The sequence below is a fragment of the Apus apus genome, chromosome 4 (genome assembly GCF_020740795.1).
Source record: "Apus apus isolate bApuApu2 chromosome 4, bApuApu2.pri.cur, whole genome shotgun sequence".
In the NCBI taxonomy this organism is placed as follows: domain Eukaryota; kingdom Metazoa; phylum Chordata; class Aves; order Apodiformes; family Apodidae; genus Apus; species Apus apus.
In genome coordinates, this window is record NC_067285.1 from 51527100 (window position 1) to 51548821 (window position 21722).

Here is a 21722-nt window from a genome sequence, read left to right on the forward strand (position 1 = left end):
CCAGTTACTAAAGACTTCTTCCAGCTTTAACTATGAATGACAGAGCAGAACAGCAAGAACCTGTTGTACAAAAATATTTGATGGATTCACTGGAGCTACACAAAAGAAGAAAAGTTTAAAAAACAAGTGGAGGTTCTTATTAATATCTAGCTAAAATGTAAATCAGAAAACACAGTAAAGCACACCAGACTTCTGTGACAATTTAGAAGTTTAGAAGCAAACTGTGTACTGTGAAGTAAAGATAAAGAAGGGCCAGTTAAATACCTGTCATTTAATTAGGTTTATCCTCCTAAGCAGTTATGCATGAATTGTTAGAGGAAATACTCCATGCTTGCAAAACAGGAAAACAACCTACACATATAAAATTATCTTACATATATAACAGCTTGCTGTATGCACAAACCTGTAACTAGTAGCAGTAAGATAACTAAGATACTAGACATTTCTTCTATAGGGAATTATCTTCAACTGAAACCTCAGATGTGTTACAACAGCTTTATACTATATAATTAGTGCATGCATTTGGAAACAGCATTATTTTTTGCATAACATATATTTGGTAGCATGCTTCTTTCTACTTAAATTATTCTTAAAAGTATAGTGAACACCCAACTTACAGTTTTAAACCAGCTTTGTGGACAACTTTGAAGTAACTTGGAAGCACATTTAACACACTCAAAACCTGAAAGTCATTACTCATTATCATAGAATCATAGAATCCTAGGGGTTGGAAGGGACCTCGAAAGATCATCTAGTCCAACCCCCCCGCCAGAGCAGGGTCACCTAGAGTACATCACACAGGAAGGCGTCCAGGCGGGTTTTGAATGTCTCCAGCAAAGGAGACTCCACAACCTCTCTGGGCAGCCTGTTCCAGTGCTCTGTCACTCTTACAGTAAAAAAATTTTTCCTGATATTCATCTTAAACCTCCTATGCTCCAACTTGTATCCATTACTCCTTGTCCTATCACTGGTCTTCACTGAAAAAAGCTTAACTCCATCGTCTTGACACTCACCCTTTACATATTTGTAAACATTGATGAGGTCCCCCCTCAGTCTCCTTTTCTCCAAACTAAAGAGACCCAGCTCCCTCAGCCTTTCCTCATAAGGGAGATGTTCCACTCCCTTAATCATCCTTGTGGCTCTGCGCTGGACTCTTTCCAGCACTTCCCTGTCCTTCTTGAACTGAGGGGCCCAGAACTGGACACAATATTCCAGATGCGGCCTCACCAATGCAGAATAGAGGGGGAGGAGAACCTCTCTTGACCTACTAACCACACCCTTTCTAATACACCCCAGGATGCCATTGGCCTTCTTAGCCACAAGGGCACACTGCTGACTCATGATCATCCTCCTGTCTACCATGACCCCCAGGTCCCTTTCACCTACACTGCTCTCCAGCAGGTCAGCCCCCAACCTGTACTGGTACATGGCGTTTTTCTTCCCCAAATGCAAAACTCTACACTTGCTCTTGTTAAACTTCATCAGGTTTTTCCCCGCCCAAGTCTCCAGCCTGTCTAAGTCTCTCTGAATGGCAGCACAGCCTTCTGGTGTGTCAGCCACTCCTCCCAGCTTGGTGTCATCAGCAAACTTGCTGAGGGTACATTCTGTGCCCTCATCCAGGTCGTTGATGAAGATGTTGAACAACACCGGTCCCAGTACCGACCCCTGAGGGACTCCACTAGTCACAGGCCTCCAACTGGATTCTGCCCCATTGACTACAACTCTCTTACTTCTTCCTTTCAACCAGTTCTTGATCCACCTCACTGCCTGATCATCAAACCCATACTTGATCAACTTATCTACAAGGATGCTGTGGGAGACAGTGTCAAATGCTTTACTGAAATCAAGATAGACCACATCTACCGCTCTACCATCATCTATCCACCTAGTAATTTCCTCATAGAAGGCTATGAGGTTAGTCAAACATGACTTACCCTTGGTAAAACCATGTTGACTGCTCTTGATGACCCCCATCTCCTTGATATGTCTAGAGATAGTGCCAAGGACAAGTTGTTCCATTACCTTTCCAGGGATGGAGGTGAGGCTGACCGGTCTATAGTTACCCGGATCCTCCTTCTTGCCCTTCTTGTAGACTGGAGTGACGTTTGCTATCCTCCAGTCCTCAGGCACCTCTCCTGTTACCCATGACTTACCGAAGATGATGGAGAGTGGACTAGCAATGACCTCTGCCAGCTCCCTCAGCACCCTTGGATGCATTTCATCTGGACCCATCGATTTATGGATGTCCAGATTATGCAACTGATCCCTAACCCAATCCTCATCTACTATGTCCTCACCTATCTTGACTACTTCTGGGGTTATATGAATCTGGGGCTCATGGGAAAAGCCTGCAGGAGTAAAGACAGAGGCAAAGAAAGCATTCAGCACCTCTGCCTTCTTCATATCCTCTGTCACCAGGGCACCCACCTCATTCAGCAGTGGGCCTATATTGCCTCTGGTATTAGCTTTGTTGGCTATGTATTTGAAAAAGCCCTTTCTACTGTCCTTAACCCGACTTGCAAGGTTAAGTTCCAAGGAGGCCTTAGCTTTCCTAGTTGCCTCCCTACATTCCCTGACAACATTCCTATATTCCTCCCAAGTGACCAGTCCCTCCTTCCATGATCTATAGATTTTCCTCTTCCACTTGAGTTTCCCCAGCAGTTCCTTTTTTAACCACGCTGGTCTCCTAGCTCCCTTACTAGATTTTCTACCCATTGGGACACACTGATCCTGTGCTTGCAAGAAGTGGTCCTTGAATGTTGTCCAGCTATCTTGAGCCCCTTTACCTTCTAGCACTCTGTCCCATGGGACTTCCCTTAACAATTGGTTGAGGAGGCCGAAGTTTGCTCTGTGGAAGTCCAGGGTTCTGGTCCTGCTGGAAATTCTGTTCCTCCCACACAGGATCCTGAACTCCACCATCTCATGGTCACTGCAGCCAAGGTTGCCATTGACCACCACTGCTTCAATAAGGCCCTCCTTGTTGGTGAGCACAAGATCCAGCAGCGCTCCTCTTCTAGTCGGCTCATCCACCATTTGCATTAAGAAGTTGTCATCAATGCATTGGAGGAACCTCCTAGACTGTGAAAGGCTGGCTGTATAAGTCTTCCAGCAGATATCGGGATAGTTAAAATCTCCCATGAGGACCAAGGACTGCAGTTGTGAGGCTGCTTTCAGCTGCCTGTAGAAAGCCTCATCAACTTCCTCATCTTGATCAGGAGGTCTGTAGTAGACCCCCACAACTGTGTCACCCATACCAGCCTGCCCTTTAATTCTTACCCACAGAATTTCAACTTGCCCCTCATCAGCCCCTGCACAAAACTCGATACATTCTAGCTGCTCTCTCACATAAAGAGCAACTCCACCACCTCGCTTCACCGACCGATCTTTCCTAAAAAGCACATAGCCATCCATGGCCACATTCCAGTTGTGTGAGCTGTCCCACCATGTCTCTGTTATTGCTACCAGATCATAACCCTTAGACCGCACACAGACCTCTAACTCTTCCTGTTTATTCCCCATGCTGCGTGCATTGGTGTACAGGCATTTCAGGAAGCAAGTAGAGCACATCGGTGGGACTAAATCCTCCTTAGCCCATCCTCCTACAGGCCCTGGTATGTTCCTCTTGGGCTTGTCCCCAACAGACACAGTTTTCTCCCCTTCCCCCTTCACATCTAGTTTAAAGCTCTCTCAATGAGCCCTGCTAAGTCCTGCCCCAAAAGCCTTTTCCCCCTCTGGGACAGGTGCATCCCACCTGCCACCATCAGGCCAGGTGTCTCATAGAGCAGCCCATGATCAAAAAAGCCAAAGCCCTGCCTTTGGCACCAGTCTCTTAGCCATTCGTTCATCATTAAACTCTTCCTGCTTATCTCTCCACCCATTCTTGCAGGAGGTATGGAGGCAAACACGACTTGTGCTCCAGACCCCCTAACTAGCCGTCCCAGGGCCCTGAAGTCTCTCTTCATTGCCCTTACATTTCTTGTAGTAATTTCGTCACTGCCAACCTTAACAGTAAATGTTACCTCAAAAAGTCATTTAGGGACTTATTCACCATGTTTCCAAGGCCAAATTATTTGTCTGCACAAGAACACACCAAAAAAACTCTTTCTACCCCTCAACCATTTGCTAAAAACTGTAGTTTATGGAATAAAAATTTTGAAATCATAAGCAGGGGTAATTGATCTGCTGTGTGAAACAGACATCTGCTCATACATGAAAGCACACAATGGGGCAAGTGAGGGATGTAACAGGAAATCTTGACTTGCAAGCTGAGGGGGTCAACCCATTGGATCACACACACCTAACATGGGTGATGGGGTGATCCCATTGCCACCACATGCACCTTTTCAGATGGCAGGACACTTACCCAGCACTTTACACATTCAGGGGAAGTCAGAAACCCTCCATATCCTAACCCTAGACTAATGCCTATGACCAGCCTAAAAAATCCTAGGAATTACCCACATGCTACTTGGATGTACTCTGAAAGAGCTTTAGCTGAGTCATCTGTGTGTCCAAATCAACCAGGTGGGGAAAAAAAAAAAAAAATCATCTTTGCTAACCTAGAAAGCATTGCTCCAAGATAGAGCTCTGACATGCATTTTAATAGTGGGATTTCTACAAATGTTATTTGTGTACACTCCAACTCCAGAGCCCTTCTCTACTTGGATAGGAATTGTTTATCACACTTGTCACAGACATAGGTCTAATATATATATGAGCAAACCTCTTGAAGATTAAAGGACAAACCAAATTTGAGACAACAGCTACTAATTAAAATGAATAATCATAAAATCATAAATCATAGGATGGTTTGGGTTGGAAGGGACCTTAAAGATCATCTAGTTCCAATCCCCCTGCCATGGGCAGGGACATCTCCCACCAGACCAGGTTGCTCCATGCCCTATCCAACCCGGCCTTTAACGCTTCCAGGGAGGGGTAGCCACAGCTTCCCTGGGCAACCTATGCCATTGTCTCATCACCCTCACACTAAAGAATTTCTTCCTAATGTCTAACCTAAAGGGTGATTATTGCAATTCCTCCTAGACACATAGTGTGAAGAGTTCCTCTTCCTCAAACAGCCTGTTTGTTCTTCAGTAAGTTGACCATCAATGTAAGAAAACCATGCTGCTAAAAGGAAGCTAAAGTGTTTGTTTACAGTTGTGATCCAGAGTCCAGGGAAGACTGTACCCATGCTTACCCTACTCAAGGGAAAGCATGGGTTGACTCTTAGAAAGAATGAAGAATTTGTAACATCAGCATTTCCAATATTTTATGTTGATTTGGAGTTTTATGAGTAACATCCCTTGAGTAGGATAAGTGAACACACAACCTACTTTAATGTCCATACAACAAGCACTTAGCTTGTGGGTTCGTTCTCTAGGTCAGCCACGATCTGAAAGCCAATTGATTTTAGTACACATCTGAAAATATCTTTAGAGCTACTGCAACTTCAGAGGGTTATTACCGTACTTTCAAAAGACAGTTCCTTTACCTTGGAAAGGTTTTGGACATGGGGGAATTCCTTTTGGGAGGGTCAGGAATTAATTAGAATTACTCTGTGAACAGAAATTTTATACAACAAAACCCAGCAGGATCGAAACTTAGTGCCCCAGAAGCAGAAGGCACATGCTTGAGCTATTACAGGAGTCTTTGCTGGCATAATTTCTAGGCAAAATCTCAGCCATTAAAAGGGTCATTTTTATAATTATCATTTTAGAAACATATGGCAAGTGCTTAGATTAATGTTAGAAAATACTACTTAGATAAAATTATGCTCTTTTTAGACAAGATAGTTACAAAATAAGTATTTAAATCTTCATGTAAAAATAAAAAATAAAATGTTGATTGACTCCATTTCTTCATTTCAAAGGCACGCAGTAAGCTTTTCAGTCATCTTTTTATTCTATGTGTTATCATATTTATTTCCATTTTTAGGGAAAAAGGGAAATAAATATTGAAGTCTTGTTCAGTCTGCAGATTCAGTGCTCTGTTGCTAATCTGTCTCTTTTTAAGGCATTATAGGCATATGACAGTTGTTCTTCTTTTCCTACATATGTTTGTGTCTACTGAGGACATTTGTGGTAAAAGGCAAAAGTCACTGTGTTATAATACAGCCTCCAGTCATTGTCAGAGTTGAGAAGATCTATTTTCTTTAGTTCTATTGGCATAAAGTAACGTCCAGAGATGTTTATTCTCCAATACACAGGAACCAGTTTAGGCACATTAATAATCGTTACTTCTTTAAAGTGTCTTAATATATCTGTGGTCTTCTTGTAAGGGGAAGTCAACAGGACCAAAAATGGCCAGGGCTGGGAATCATGGACACTTTAGTGCTTTGGCAGCAGGCACCCATAGAGGATCCACATCCTTCCAAAACACTCCAACACCAGGGCCCTGGCTAGCCAATTTTGTTGGTTTGTTTGTTTTTTTAAAAAAACCAATCAGGGGCTGACCAGCACTATTACTTTGCAATACTTCACACACACACAGTCCTGAGGGTTCCTGCTCCTGCAAACTGCAGCTGTGAGAATAATTTTACACCGAAAAAGAATATCTAGTTTTCCTAGGAAAAAGATTGAAAATTCAAGCCGTTTGCAACACAGGAGCTTGATAAAACCTCCTATTGCTGTGCTCTCACCCAGCCACGTGCAGCCACTTGCTGCTGCAAAGAGCAGGAAAAAGGAGAGCAATGAGGGGGTTACAATCAACCTAAACCAACATGCTACCCCAAGCATGAACATTTTCTGGAGGCTCTATCCTGCGCTGCACTTTTCCTAAAGTGTCTCCTACATGGCCCAGTGTCCGTAGCTTAATCACTAGACAACTTGCCTTCTCATGTATGTAAATTAGTGAATTAATATGATTAAACTGGCTTTGTAGAAACTGGGGATTTACATGACTAATGAACACTTCTGTGAGTTTTTTTAATCCAAAAGAGGGAACACAGACAACAGATTGTTTTGCTCAGGTCACAAAGCCGGCAGACAGGAACGGTAGCACTTTTGACCACAGAAAAGATTACAGGCTAATGTGTCATTTACCACAAAGTTCACACAAAAGGCACTAAAAAATTTTTCATTTTTCCCCTGAAAGAGCCAGATTAGTTGTCAAAGGCCAATTTATTTGCACCTCACAAAACCTTCTTACATTTATGTACCTAGGATGTGATTCCACACCACATTGATGAGGGTTGGCCATTAAAATACCTGCATGAACAGTCAGAGATACATGTACAGCCAGACTCTATCATTACTGTTTACCCACTTTTCAGCTCACACAGACCTTTGCCAGTGATACTTCCACATGAAGAAACTTATTATAAATAATGCTTTTGTTCCATAGTAGAGATAGAGATTTGGAGTAGAAAAAGATGCCCAGGAAATCAGCTAGCAGAGGATAAGCCCCTCCATCTCACAGACTGTATTTCATGCTGCCTATCAAAATACTTCTATTATCTGGTATCTCTGTGTTTGACACATTTGGTGCATAGATATGACCAAAAAAATGAACCTCTCATACCACAAACTCACTTCTGAAAATGGAAGGAAGAAGAAAACCTACTCCCTCTCCCCAGCACAAACACAAGCACCTGTACTAAAGTCATGCTACAGATGTAAAGCTGGAATAAATTTTCTTTCTTCTGTGTTTTGTCTTATTAACAGTAATATGGTTTCTACAGATGATCTTACTGTCACTCCAGAGAATGTGTGTTTAATTGATTGAAAGAAGAGAAAGTCATTAGCAGTAATGCTGGGGAAGGTGCATATATTGGTAGCAGCAGAAAGGAAAACACAAACAGAATATTAAATGCAACTACTGGCAGGAATGTGAAATTAGGCAAAAGCAAATATGCAAGACAAAACACTCAAAAAGAAGCAAACAGAGTCAGACAGTTCAAGTATTTTCGCCCTGCTAGCTACCATCAGCTCTCTGTTACCTGACATCAGTGGACTAGAATACCCTGGGTAATGGAAAATCCAAGATTAGAGACATATTGCAGGCATCTCCATAGACTGCTGGCATGAAACAGGTCCCGAAAGCCACAATTCAGATCTGTCCCAGATTGATGTCAGGCTGATTCCTCGTACTGCCACCAAGTTGCCTCTGCTCCACACTCCTCAGCACTTTGCTCCAGTAGCATCTGATCAGCCCAAGCTCAGCGCTGGCTCCAAGCCGGCACTGCACTCCCATGGCGTGGTGCGAGAGCCAAAAACCCTTCCCAGGAACTGAACATTGAGCTGAGTAAAGTGGAAAGCACGGGAGGAAACCAGCCCTGGCTATGGCTGAGGTTCTGCTGGCCCTTCTGTCTTGTTGAGCCACCATGGGCAAAGCCTTGGCTGCTGCCCCCCAGGCCTGCCACCACTCAGAAGGCACCCTGAGAGAGCTGGGGATCAACTGTTCATTACCCTTTCTTGATATTGTGATGTATTTATTACATACATTAATAAAAAAGGAGATAGGTATGGGATTAGTTCTCAAACTAAATAATTTTCATCTAGTCAGAGCACTTGAATCCTGGAGTGTCTCATGTGTCCAATAAACATGGAATTTAAGGACTGGTGGCACATCGGAGATTACTTATATGCCCAAAATCACTTCTGCATTGTGTGTTTAAATAACATTTGTAAACACACACAAAACTCTAAAGGACTTACGAGTTTATTTTGCTAATAAAAATGCTTTCCATTGCTAAAAAAAAAAAAAAAACAGCTTTACAAATAAGCTAATAAAGACATATGAATACTTTTTGACGGAAATCTTATTACAGCCTTCAGAAAACATCAAAATTTCTGACTATCCCTTTTGCAGGGACCAACTGGTGGCACGGAAAACTGCCTGCCTCCACACGTGGGCTCAGACCGGGTTTCACACTCCATGGCTGTGCCTACGAGGACACTACGGTGCATAGTGGTCAACAAAAGTTAGAGTTGGACAGGAATTGTCCACTAAAATCTGTTTTCAGTGATGCCATGGTTTAATGCTGGGCCAGCAATTAAACAACTGGCAGATGCTCTCTGTTAACATTTCTCCTCTCCCAGAAGGGGAAAAGAGAGAGAATAAGGCAGAGAGACTTAAAGGTTGGAAACTAAACTACACAGCTTTAATGAAACTATAGTGATGAAAATAATGTAATATATACAAATATATATAGAACCAGTATCACGTTCCCCCCCAGTAATGCTCATGTCAGCACTGGGGCTGCACAGCAGCCCTGGAGAAGTCCCAGACCAGGCTCCAGGAGTCAGCAGCAGACAGGAGCTGGATGCAGGAACGCACAGATTCATGGAAGAGGAGAGCTTGATCCTCATAATCCCTCAGATTTATACTGACCATCATGTGTATAGAATGGAATACTTCATTTGGTCAATTTTGGTCACCTGTCTGGTCCACTCCTCCCCACAGGAGGGTCACAGGTCTGAATAACCCCTTTACTCCCTTTCATTTCCAGAGCATAAGAAGTTCAGCAGAACCGAGCAGTCACCTTGGGTCTACACACCATTCTCCAGCAATAACTAAAAACATCAAGATTTATCAATCCTAGAAGCATAAAATAACTGAAGAACATGCTGTTAATTTCAGCAAGTGCTGTTATTTAGACAAGACTTAACTGAAAAGTAAAACTACTAAAAAGAAAATTGGTTTTGCCCTGACTTAAACCAGGACAAGTGAAAAAAACCCACAGTTGCTGTGAGAGCTACTGCCTCTCTTCCTGAGCCAAAGACAAGCCAGATTTTCCATCTTCTCTTTGGCCTAGCAAGACATAATATTAATTGATGTTGAAACCGGTGTATCAGAGAAAGAACTGAAGAACACATTTTAAAGCCTGCCACATTATAAACCAATCCATGTATTTCACATATTCATTTAAAGCTATAAAGCATTGGCTTTACAGTGCATTTTATTCTATTTATTAGACTATAATTCAGTTCTGTGTATATCATACCTACATTAATAACATCATTAAGGTTCCAGTGATCTTATAAATATCATAACAACTTGCTGAGGTCAGAAAAATCCAACCTCATAGCTGCTCAATCAACACATCCATATCATCTAGTATGAGCATATTCCAAACTGATATATCAGCATACCATAGTGACCAAAAGAATTACAAATAGGAACCACAGACAAAGCACTACAATACCATCATTTTGCTCTGCTCTGCTGTCATATCTACTTCTAATGTGGCTGCTGTGGCCACCCCACAGCCCTGTGCCAGCGCCCAGTCTCCACTGCCACCTCTCTGGGTGGTGGGAGGGGAGCCTATCTGCAAACCAGGAGTCCTAGGTGCAATGCAGACATAGCCTCTGGGATTCAATTCCTTTCTGCAGGCACAGCTAAAAACCTTAATATAGTCAGCACACTTTCCCCTACCTGATTGATCTAGCGCCTTCCAATACTCTGCCTTTATTTTTGTTGTATCACTGGCAGAAACGAATTGGTTCTGTTGGGGTTTTTTTTCCCCAACAAAATCTACTGCTTGATGTTGGAATTATGTTTGCTTCCTTCACTGTTATTTCATTAAACAGCAAATCACTCCGAGTTGTTCTGCCACCCATGTCATGAAGAAAACTCCTTTCCTTTTTTATTGCATTCTGTCCCACATGACCTTGTCAATCCAAGTTTCTCTTTAAAGAATTCTTTACACTAGCCCACACAAGTTGCACCTAGGGACATGCTGCCAGTTCAGGGAGCCAAGAAAGGATAATGAGTCCATAAGATTGTTGAACTACAATTCAGCAGGGCAAATCAGTACTGTAGAAAGTGCAATTTACTATAGGAATCACTCAGAAAATATGTTTCACTGTTTCTTCATTGATTACTTTTTCCTGAGCTCTTGTTAACAAAATTGTGTGAAATTTCAATATTTCAAGTTCAACCAGACCTCGGGAAAAAACAAATTATGGAAATTGTGATTTTTCTAATCTGGATGCAAATCAAGACAATTTCGTTAAAAAAAAAAACAAAAAACAAAAACAAAAACAAAACAACACAACAAACACCACCACACAACACAACCATACACACCCCAAAAACTCAGTCTCAGTTCTTCAAAACAACCAATTCTTGCTTAAGGAAAACATTTGTGAATGATTAATCAATGTAACACATTCAACCACATTGAATAAAGTTCCTATGTTTTTATATTTATCTGTGGTGTTACTTTTTTTAATAAACTAGCTTTAGAACTTAGTTTGTTCGTAATTTGAATACGTATAAGTTCCAATGGCTGAACATGTTTCTTGCTGCGATAACAAGATTTTCGGAAACAGAGAATGCATTACTTTTTAGTTACTATGCAAAAAAATCACAGAAATTGGAAACCAGTAAACCAGATAAATGGTGAAACATCGATTTAATGAGAAGCTACCTGTAGTTAGTCATAAACTAACAACTACAATTATTTTTTAATTACAATCTGTGTCTAGCACTGTAGATATAAAGATCTTTGAATGCTGTTAATTCCCCTAGAGGATTATAAACACAGAAAAGCCTTTGCTAAGTAACTTCAAGATTAAAAAAACCCAAATAACCAAGCAGTTTTCAGCCCCATCTCAGAAAATATTTTCAGGTATCTAAGATTCTGGAAATTATTTTAGTTTCTTGCCACATAGTTCATGGCTTTTTTTTTTCCTTCCGAATTAAAAGTCTCAAGGTTGTTATAGTATTCCAGTCAGTGTTTTGGAGTAGGTGTACACAGTGAATTATACCTAATTTGTGGTCAAATTTACCATTCTAACATTGGCAGAGACCTGACTTTAGGTGTTCAGAGAGACTCTACCTTCGGCCCAAATTTAGTACCTGTAGACACCTATACTTCAGCAACTTAAGTGTCCTCCTACCTGGCCATGGGTAACCATGTTTGTTGTTACAAGACAACTCCTGGGATTTTGTTTAGATTTAAAAAACACCACAATCATATAAAAAGAAGATATTTCAGTGCAGGGGAGCCTGGCATTTACAAGGGATTTGCTGAGCTCTACGGGGTCTGGGAGAAGGGGTGGTTGTTCTATTGTGTGGCACTTTCTGAAAGAGCTTTGAAGCTGGAAAATAGGGGAAAATTAAGTCCTTTACTGGGAAACTCCGAGGCACTGTTTTGGTCTGCTACCAACTTCAGTGGCAGAGCAGACACCTGCCTTAGACCACAGCACCCACTGCAATAACATCCCATACTGTAGTGGCTAGAAGCAGTACTGTGGCTGACATCTACCCAAAAAAGGTGCCCAATGATTTTAAAGGCCAGCAAAGTATTATAACATGTTCTAAAATATAAACTCACTACTTAAAATTATTATTCATAAAACATGCAATTACTTAGTCTGCCTTGTGGTGCCTTCTAACATGCTGGCAGAAAGGGTTATGTATGTATTTGGGGCTGCTTTGAATAAGGGTGAAGGGGCTGGTGAGATAACAGCATGACTAAGCCTTTTCCCTGATTTGAGGGATATAAGGATGTCCGTGGTTATAGCTGAGGGTATGAGAATGGATCAAGAGAGACAACAGTATAAAGGGGTAGAAAGCAGGACTGGGGAGGAGGGAAATCGATTTCTTGAAAAACCAAACTGCTGCTGGACACAACAGATGCAAAACAAGAGGCACATTAAAGATGGGACAGCTGCTGCCAGATTTGCCTGTTTGCTAGCAGAAGGTATGGGTACATTGCCTGGTCATGCCAAATGCTCATTATAGGCATATGTGCAAATTGAAGAGCTACCGAAACATAGCTGGGTACTTAATTCCTTTAGGATTAATTTAGGCATTAAATATTCATTGTATAGATGTACTTAAGGACTGTATTTTATGACTCAAATTGGTTTGCCCTTTTTCTGAATAATATGATGATATGATCTTGTAAGGCTAACATTGGCCACCAGTACAAAGCTGTGCAGTTCTGTGGACATTTCTCCCTAAGATGGAATTTCTTATGAAAATTAGTATTCTCTGATATTTCAAGTGTTCAAGGCCAGACTGGACAGGACTTTGAGCAACCTGGTCTAAAGGGAGATGTCCCTGCCTATGCAGGGGTGTTGAAACTAGATGATCTTTAAGGTCCCTTTCAACTCAAACCATTCTGTGATTCATCACTTTATATTTAAAAGCTTTTCACATTACTTATCTTGAACGAATGTATGCTAAATACCTGCAGTACAAAAACAGTAAGAGATAGTGAGAGATACTACACAAGAAGAGACATAGCCAATGTTTGTTAAGATTACTCTCAGCAGAGAGCCCATCTACAAGATAAACCCATTATTATTTCCTTTTGTAGTTGTCAGTCCATACAGAATACAGCTACATGTTTTACAGATCTAATCTGACTGTCTCCTCAGGATTCACTATAGCCATTGCACACCTCTATACATAAACAGTAATGAGAGGGTATTTATTTGTTGATTTTCTCAACTTATTTTTAAAATACTGCTTTGTCTCTTTTCTATTTTGGTGGCATAAGAGTGCCCAGTACATACAACTTCATACCTAATATTAGCTCTGGTAGTTTTCCTAATAAAAAAAAGCCCATAACACTTTGGTGACCATATGGCATTACATATGTTTAGTGTGAACTGCAGATGTAACACTCAAAGTGTTGTCCTTTAGCTTATCTAGATGTTAATCTGCAAATTGGACAAGTGGAGAACCTCTCAACCTGTTATGCCTGTGAGCTATAGAACAAATGCTTCATCATGTACGTCCTTATGAACACTCCCCAGGATCCCAAAAACACAATCTGAGGCAAATTCCTAATTTTAAATCCAAATATGCATTTTGACATTTAAGAAAACCTGTAAGTTTCAGACACTCGTTTGAACTATTCTGCTACAACCTACAATTTCAATGAAATGAGCAAAACTGGCTCCCAAAGACTGCTTTGAAAGCCCTGGTATGAAAAATTTAGCAAAAAAACAGCCCTCCAAGGCTTTTGATCCACAGCTTCTCAGGCACAGGATAGCATTTCTGGTCAGTGACAATGTAAACCAACCCAGACTGGGCAATAGCTTTCCCAGCAAGGCATTTAATCAAGAATCAGGAGCTCCCAGTTCCACCCTTATACTCAGCTAGTCTACAGCAATTACTTTAAGTTTTGCTCGTAAAGTGCTCTTTCTGTTAGTTTTATTTTTTAAATATTTGTTTTTCATTATTTTGAAACATCTAATGAGAAACAAGCATGTAACAAAACTTTAAAAAGAAATATAGAAGGTCTGGTCTGAATAGAGTCCTTATGAGAAGGCAACCTTTCCTCCTCCAAAAGGTTTACAGCCCATCCAGGAAAAATAACTGATAATTCAAGTAACAAAATACAAATGGGGAGAACTCATGAAAGTTATCAATATAACATTTTACTCTAGGTATTTGTCCTTCTCCCGTGTCATTGACACCTTATTTAAAAAACAGGAACAGGCTTTTAGGTGATGCTGTAAAGGTAATAACTCAGTAGTACAAAGCAGTGGAATCTGAAAAAGGGACAAGTACAAGCAGACCAACATGTGGCAAGTGACGAAACAGTTCTTAAGTTTCCCTCCCCATTTCTTGGCTAGATATAGAAAAAGAGAGGAGAAAAGAAGAGGCATGACCCCGATCCCTGGCTACTAAATGGTATTTTGGTTGTTCGAGCAGGTTGATCACAAGAATAGCCCCTTAACTACTATGTAGAAGAATGCAACTAGTTTAGAAAGGAGATTAACATTATATTCTGACAATGTCATAAAATTGTACAGTCAGGATTTTTCATTATGTTCTGGTGTACAAGGACACCCCCTCCCTCCATTTAATTCCTAAACAGCTGTTTAACTCCTCCCTTCTCTTTCCATTTTATTGTCTTGGACTTTAACACTGTAACAGTCAAGCTCTGGAGGGTTTTTTGGCAGCTGTCACAGCTTGTCCTGGGTAAGCAGAAGCTGTTAGGAACCAAGTACTGTGAATTAAAGAAAAAAAAAAAAAGAAAAAAAATCAGATGAGAGACTGTCATTTGGGGGGAAAATATTTAAAAGAAAAATCCAAAGAAACCCACATCCCACACTTATTGATATGTGGGACAAGCTGTAAGGAGGTATCTCAGCAACATGGAGTTTAGTAATCTGTGAAATTTATTTCATCCTGGTCATAAATGGGAGTCTCATGGCAGAATCTGAATGCTTCAAAGCATTTACCAGCCTTGTGATAATTGGTGTTATTTTACAGCTTAAATTTTAAAATGCCAATGGGAAATGTTGATTTTATTTCCATTAGAAACATTATTAGATGCCAATTATGAAAATATTGACTTTGCAAACATTAGGACCAGTAACACTTTTATTTTGCACATAGCCATTCTGCAGCTCTTCCCACTTAAAATAAGTTATGACTAGCTTTGTCTTTCCTACATAAAAGCCGTACGTTAAGAGTGCGAAAAGGTTGAGGTTTTATCCGAATTTTAAGCTTTCTCAGCAATTCCTCAACAACCACCACCCCCTCCCCAACTGGGTTTCCACTAGAGCTCAGATTAGTTTTTCCTCGCTGAATCAGGGTTGTGGGGTCAAGGAGGAAATAAAGGCACACATTTTTCCAATGGGCTTTATATTTCATGAAGTTTGATGTATTGGTAATCTTTAGGGCTTTTTAAACACTAATAATGACAAAAACACTGCAGCATTTATATTCCTTTTGGAATACTTTTTACATAATGTAATTTAAGACATTTAGAATGAAAATGTTAACTATTTCATTAATCGGATCAAAATCATTCTGATTTTTACTACTTGAAATTCTCTATTTCTTACGTTTTCCTGTAAACACAAGAGAAACCCACTGTTTCTTTTAGTTATAGGAAGAAATTGATGATAAATTCAAAAAATACAGAAAACTAATACATTGCATAATATTTCAGGGGATTTTTAGACACATTTTCTTCATTACTATAAATTAGATTATAAGTATTTAAGTCATTACTGCTACCTATACAATGTAGGTCAGGTGTTTTCCTAGTGCAAATTATTATTCTAGATAAATCAGTGACAACTACACCAGTTTATGCTAGTTCATGAACTGGCTTTGTGGATATTCTTTGATAACAATGCCATCATAACTCGCTTTTTAAAATTTGCTCAATTAATCATCTAAACTAGATATTTTTGTCTTTTTCCCTGCGTTGGTGACTCTTCAATTCAAAGCACTGTTGAAACAGGAGAATAAACATTTTAAACAAAACTTTTTCCTTACATTAACACTCAAGAGCACTGATACCACAGAGACATTTTTTGAGAATAAGAAGGTCTTAATCATGCATGAAAGGTAAATTTTAAAAGGCTGTAGGTGCTAAAAATACACTGATTATTTGGTTAGCAGTGTTGTTTTTTTTAATTATTCATAAGTCTCCATGGTATTTCCTATTTGAAATAGGAGATAGAGGAGATGATGCAAGCATGTTACATTGTATACCAAAACATTGTGTTGCAATTATCTGAATTATCATCAGTGTAGCAGACTGAAGCTTCAGCAACCACCACTATGGCCAGTCTGGCAAAGGGCTCACAGCTGCAGTCCAGGCACCATAAAACTGCTGTGCTACACCCCTGCACTTAGCTTCTAGATCATAGAACCCCCTAGTACCTTCTGCAATTATATAGTTGCCCTCTGCATCTATTCTTGACACAACATTCACACTAGAGTGTCCTTTTAACTTGAATCATTGTATGAATATTTGGTCCAATTACATGTTTGAATCACAAGGGCAAAGAAAACCAAGAAAATTCCAGTTATTTGAACAAGTACAACCCATGTCCAGTTTTCAGACAGATTCACCTAACAAGAGTACCAAGTTTAACACCTAACCAAGTGGTTCAAGTGTCTACACACCACAGCTGCATAAACACTCCATGTCCAGTGCATCTCTAGAAGTGCTGGTTCCTCTCCTGCTTGATTCTTAGATGTTTATCTTTTTACTACCACACCAGAACAGCAAAACAGAAGCCTTTACAGAGGATATACCCTGCTTTAGTCAAGGAGTGAAGTCAAATCACTTAATGGAGGAATGCCTACCTTTCAAGCAACCCTCCTATGGTTATCAAATGGATATGAACAGATAATGATTGCTGTCCCCACTCTTCCAGGTATGGTTGTTACCTATGGCTGTCTCACAATAATTTTTGCACAAATACAGTGACGGAATATATTTATTAAGTTAAAAGTTTAAAGAAAGTACAACAGTCAAACTGTGGGGGATTAATTCCCCACAATCACATAATTATCTTCATTTCTCCCAAAAGCTGTATCATGGCAATATCAGAAAAAACCTTTATTCTTCACCAGAAATATCTTTCATTATTGTTTCTATATCATTTTTCACAGGTTTTTTTTCCATATACCTTCAAAGTAGACCTTTGAGAATTCATATCGGACTTTTGATATATTTGGCTTAGTGTTCTAAGTCATATTGAATTTAATCATGGGGTCACTTGAATCAAGTAGCTCTGCTGTTTCTAATCTACTAACTGCACATTTTTGCTGAGATTGGAGAGGACAAGTCCTATTAAGATTCTGACACAGCAGGTCAATAACTCTTTATTTCTTCTATAATTTTATTTTTCATTGTGCCATGCTTTTCAATTTTCCCAGTTCATACTGGGAAATTGAAATCACCCATCACTACAGCCTGATTGTTTTCCTATTTCCCTCATGTTGTGCTGTGGGCTGTTACTCTTTCCTCTACTGCCTGCTTGTTCCAGGAACAACCAGCATCCTTTCACCTTTTTGAGTCTCCCACTAGCACATACATATGCCTAACACAAAGAGTTGCTTTAGACTAAAATATAGCTGTGCAAGTAGCAAAAGTAATTCAGCAGATCCCTCTCACATTTCTCATCTAATTCTTTACATTTAATGATGTTTAACCGCTTCTTCAAGCTCCTCAAGGACATAAAAGCCGGAAGTTTTATGGACAGCATCCACACCCTGTGACTGAATTTTCTCTATCACAAATAACATCTACTTCACTTTAGAAACCAAATTTTTTGTGCTGTCACTCAATATTATAAAACGCCACCATCACTGGGTTTATGCAAACCTCTCACCAAAGAGCTAATGAATGGCCTCTCCTGGGGCTTTAAAGCTCCAGTCCCAAGATGGCTTTAAGCAAACACATTGCACCACCACTAGATGTGCAAGTCTTGTCCTCATACCCACAAGGGCACCCCCTCCTACTCCCACTTCCAGCCCCTCACCACTCAGGCTGCCCCACAGGGAGCAAGACCTGCTTGACTGTGCAGAGATAAGATTATGTTAAAAGTAAAAACAGTAAGAAAAATATTCAAATAAAACTCTACATTTTACTTTATTCAACAATAGAAAGGGAAATGAAGAGTAAAGGGTGAAGTTGTGCTTCATCAGACCTTGTTTTGTCCTTAACTTGTTTTGCTACGTCTGTAGATATTGCAAGTTCACTTACAGCCTCACATGGAGTTTTGCTCCTACTCTGATTAAATGCTAGGTAGCAGCCAGTCTTTCTGGCTTAATGTCCAGAAGTCTGTATACTCACTTTCTGAGAAATACAACTCTTGATAACACAGAAAGAAAAAACTGTTTTCTGTATAAAACAATAGTAAGTAAATAACAAATATCACCATTAGAAGTAAAGCTGCAACATTATCTTTTTCTTTTGAGTGTACCCATCTGTCTAATGAAACCTTTACCTTCTTACAGAAGCAATGGTTTCTGCCAGAGATTACTAAATAATAAAACCTTTGTCTCTAACTTCATCAGAAAAAATACCAAAATGCACAATCTATGCTATGCATTGAAGTTTCCTGTTGGTAGTTTCTTCCTTTGTGCAGCCTGTTTTGATATGGCCTACTCCTATCCTGCAGCTTGTGTTCAAAGTCACTATCCCCTTTTTTAGCAAGAAAGTAATGATCATTTAAGGACTACCTCCTTGGACAGATTTTGTCTTTATGGTTCCTTTACTACTGTGTTCTAGTGATGACACTAAAAGTGATTATTTTTATGGGGGGGAGAACATTAAAAATAATAAACTCAAAATAGTCTTCCAGAGAAGAACAGAATGCTAACTACTGCAAACTAAAAATAAATAATTTTTTTTTTTTAAATCTTATCCTTTGGATCTTCTCCTTTTCAGGCCACACATCTGATAATTGCCAGGGTATGGAAATTTACAATATCCATTGAAAAGCACTGCAATTTGCCTACTCTTAGAGAACAGATTATCCTTACTTCTCCCATATCACATAGAGGCAAAGTTTACCATAACAGGGCCTTGAAATTTAACACAAAACAAAACACACTTTATCTTCTTTCATAACACAGGTAATGATACACATACTACTCAACTGGATAGTGTATCAATGTATATTGTATAACAAACCAATTCAGAACAAATGACTGATTTCTTATGATTTACTCCTTAAATATGCTGGACTGATAGAAAGTTAAATATACATAAATATACCAAATACACAACATGCAAAAGAAAGAAATCCACAGTTCAATTTACTTTTTTTTCTCTCTCCTCCAATCAATGTGTATATTTTACTGTATTTTAGTACAGCTGATGTTTTTTACCTAGATATTTATATATAAATTTACACTCTCCATATATATATTTATAAAGAGAGAAAATAAACTATCTTGGTTATATAAATGCATTGAGCTAAAAAGGGAAAAGGGAGAATAAAATTAGCTTGGCATGACTGTGTGAGATTAGACACTAAAATTATCCTCCCACAGTCATATTTTGTTCTCTAAAAAGGTTTAACTAATTTGATTAGACACACCACCTTCTAGTGAAACTAGTGAAAAATCATGCAACCTATGTTCATTTTTGGTGAATGTTCAAATCTCTGAATGTAATAACACGTTTTTCTTCCCTTCTCCCTTTTTTTTTGTTTTTAATCAGCTCATCTACATAACGCTCTCTTTACTTGCTCAAAATATCATTTTTGGGCAACAGTTTATGATAGAAGTGCTCATACTCCCTAAATGTATTGGAACCTAAATGATATTACATCACTACTATTGTGACTAAAAGACCCCAAATAAACCCAGAAGTTTCAGTCTTGAATGTGACTATTTAGAGTCACCCACAGAATTAAACAAAAGTTACCAATATCAGTTATTTTTTCCCCACAGAAAAAAACAAGTACCATTTGTTCACACAACTTTGACCATAGAAAGAACAACAACAGCCAGATACATCATTTATCACAGGTTATGGGGTTTTTTCCCCACTCAGCTTTGTTTTTACTCTGTTCCAGGCATTAAATTCTTTATAAAGACTATTAGTATTGATTTTAACATGTACCTTGCCTCATGTAACATGTTTCTGAAAATTCAGTTAGGGACTAGCTCTGGACAAACTGAAAACATCCCACCTCTCACATCGCTACTAACAAAAAGAGTGCTCGTTTCATGTTTGTTTTTACTTGCCTCTATCAAAGTATTTTACCACGTGCAGTGGAGCAGAAACCATCTTATACTATTCAGTTAGAAAAGAACTTACAGTTTCTGATGATCTTTACTTGCGCATCCTTTCCCCTGTCTCTTCCCACCAGCTTCCAGGCCTCAAGCAGATCAACCAGCAGCCAGCAGAAAAGGCCTCAACAATGAGGTGGGCTCAGCCTTCAGGCAGCCCACGTGGTTGAAAGCATCCTGTCTTTCCTGAAGAGGCACCTACAGGCTCTGTAGCTAATGACTTTTCTCTCTGGTTACTGCTGGGTGGAAATCCAACCCCACCCCATCCTGAGCAATTAGCTAAGCAAAGGACTGCTAAATGCCTGAAGTTTTTAGGTTTAAACCAACAGGCACATAAAGCAATCAACTCCACAAATAGTTAATGTGTTGGAAGCTTGTGTGTCATGCCTTCCCCCAGCAAGAATTTTCTGTTTTCTGGTGGAACTAGTCTTCTAACACAGCTACTACATAGTAAACATCAGGTGGTTGTTATCTGCCCCTGGACAGACTCATCTCCAGCAGCTTTACTTTTACAATTCTGTTAACAGTGATTTTTAATTTTTTTTTTCATGTCGAGTTGAAAACTAGAGTGTACCTTGTGAAATGGTTTAGATGAGCAGCCTAGGGTGCCACTCAAGCAAACCAAGGCTTTTTTGTTATTTGTCTGGTGTTTCAGGGCTCTTTTGCAAGGCAGTAGATTTTCATCCATCCCTACTCATCCTATAATTCTTAATGTGTGACGTACATACGACAGGCCTAAATCATAAGGAACATAATTTTTGTTTTGATAAAATCAATGTTAGAATAAAATTTATTTCAAGCATCCAACTAGAAGTCATTTTCCTGTTTTACTCCCTAATTGTTACTGTGTGTAAACTGAATACAGATTGCTTATAGAGAATGCTTAGCAACAGAGCTAGTATTATCTTTGTCAAATTTCTGGTGAGTTTAGATATTTTATCTAAAAAAATATGTATGGAAAAAGCAAGTGGAACCTGCTGAACATTTGTAGTACATTGACAGATATTTTTATTTTTGCTTCCAGTAGTCCTAAAGATCAAGGTTTTCAAAAGTATAGTGTAATTTAGCATTGTCAAAGCCCTATGCTATCCTCTGCTGTCGTTAGTAAAATCAATCCCAATTTACGTAGCAAAATCTGTTAAAACAGGTGTAATTCCATTTTGAATGAAAAAAAACAACCTAGGCCATATATTTCATGCTGTTGCTAAACACGGCTAGCACCTGAACACTAATAGGGTGCTAATTAAGAACTGCCATTTTAA

General features: G+C 39.5%; 1 long non-coding RNA gene across 7 annotated transcripts in view; it reads right to left on the reverse strand.

Moving 5' to 3' along the window:
• Positions 1 to 21722, reverse strand: part of LOC127384797 (uncharacterized) — a 126907-nt gene that overhangs the window by 101183 nt on the left and 4002 nt on the right. The window lies entirely within an intron of this gene.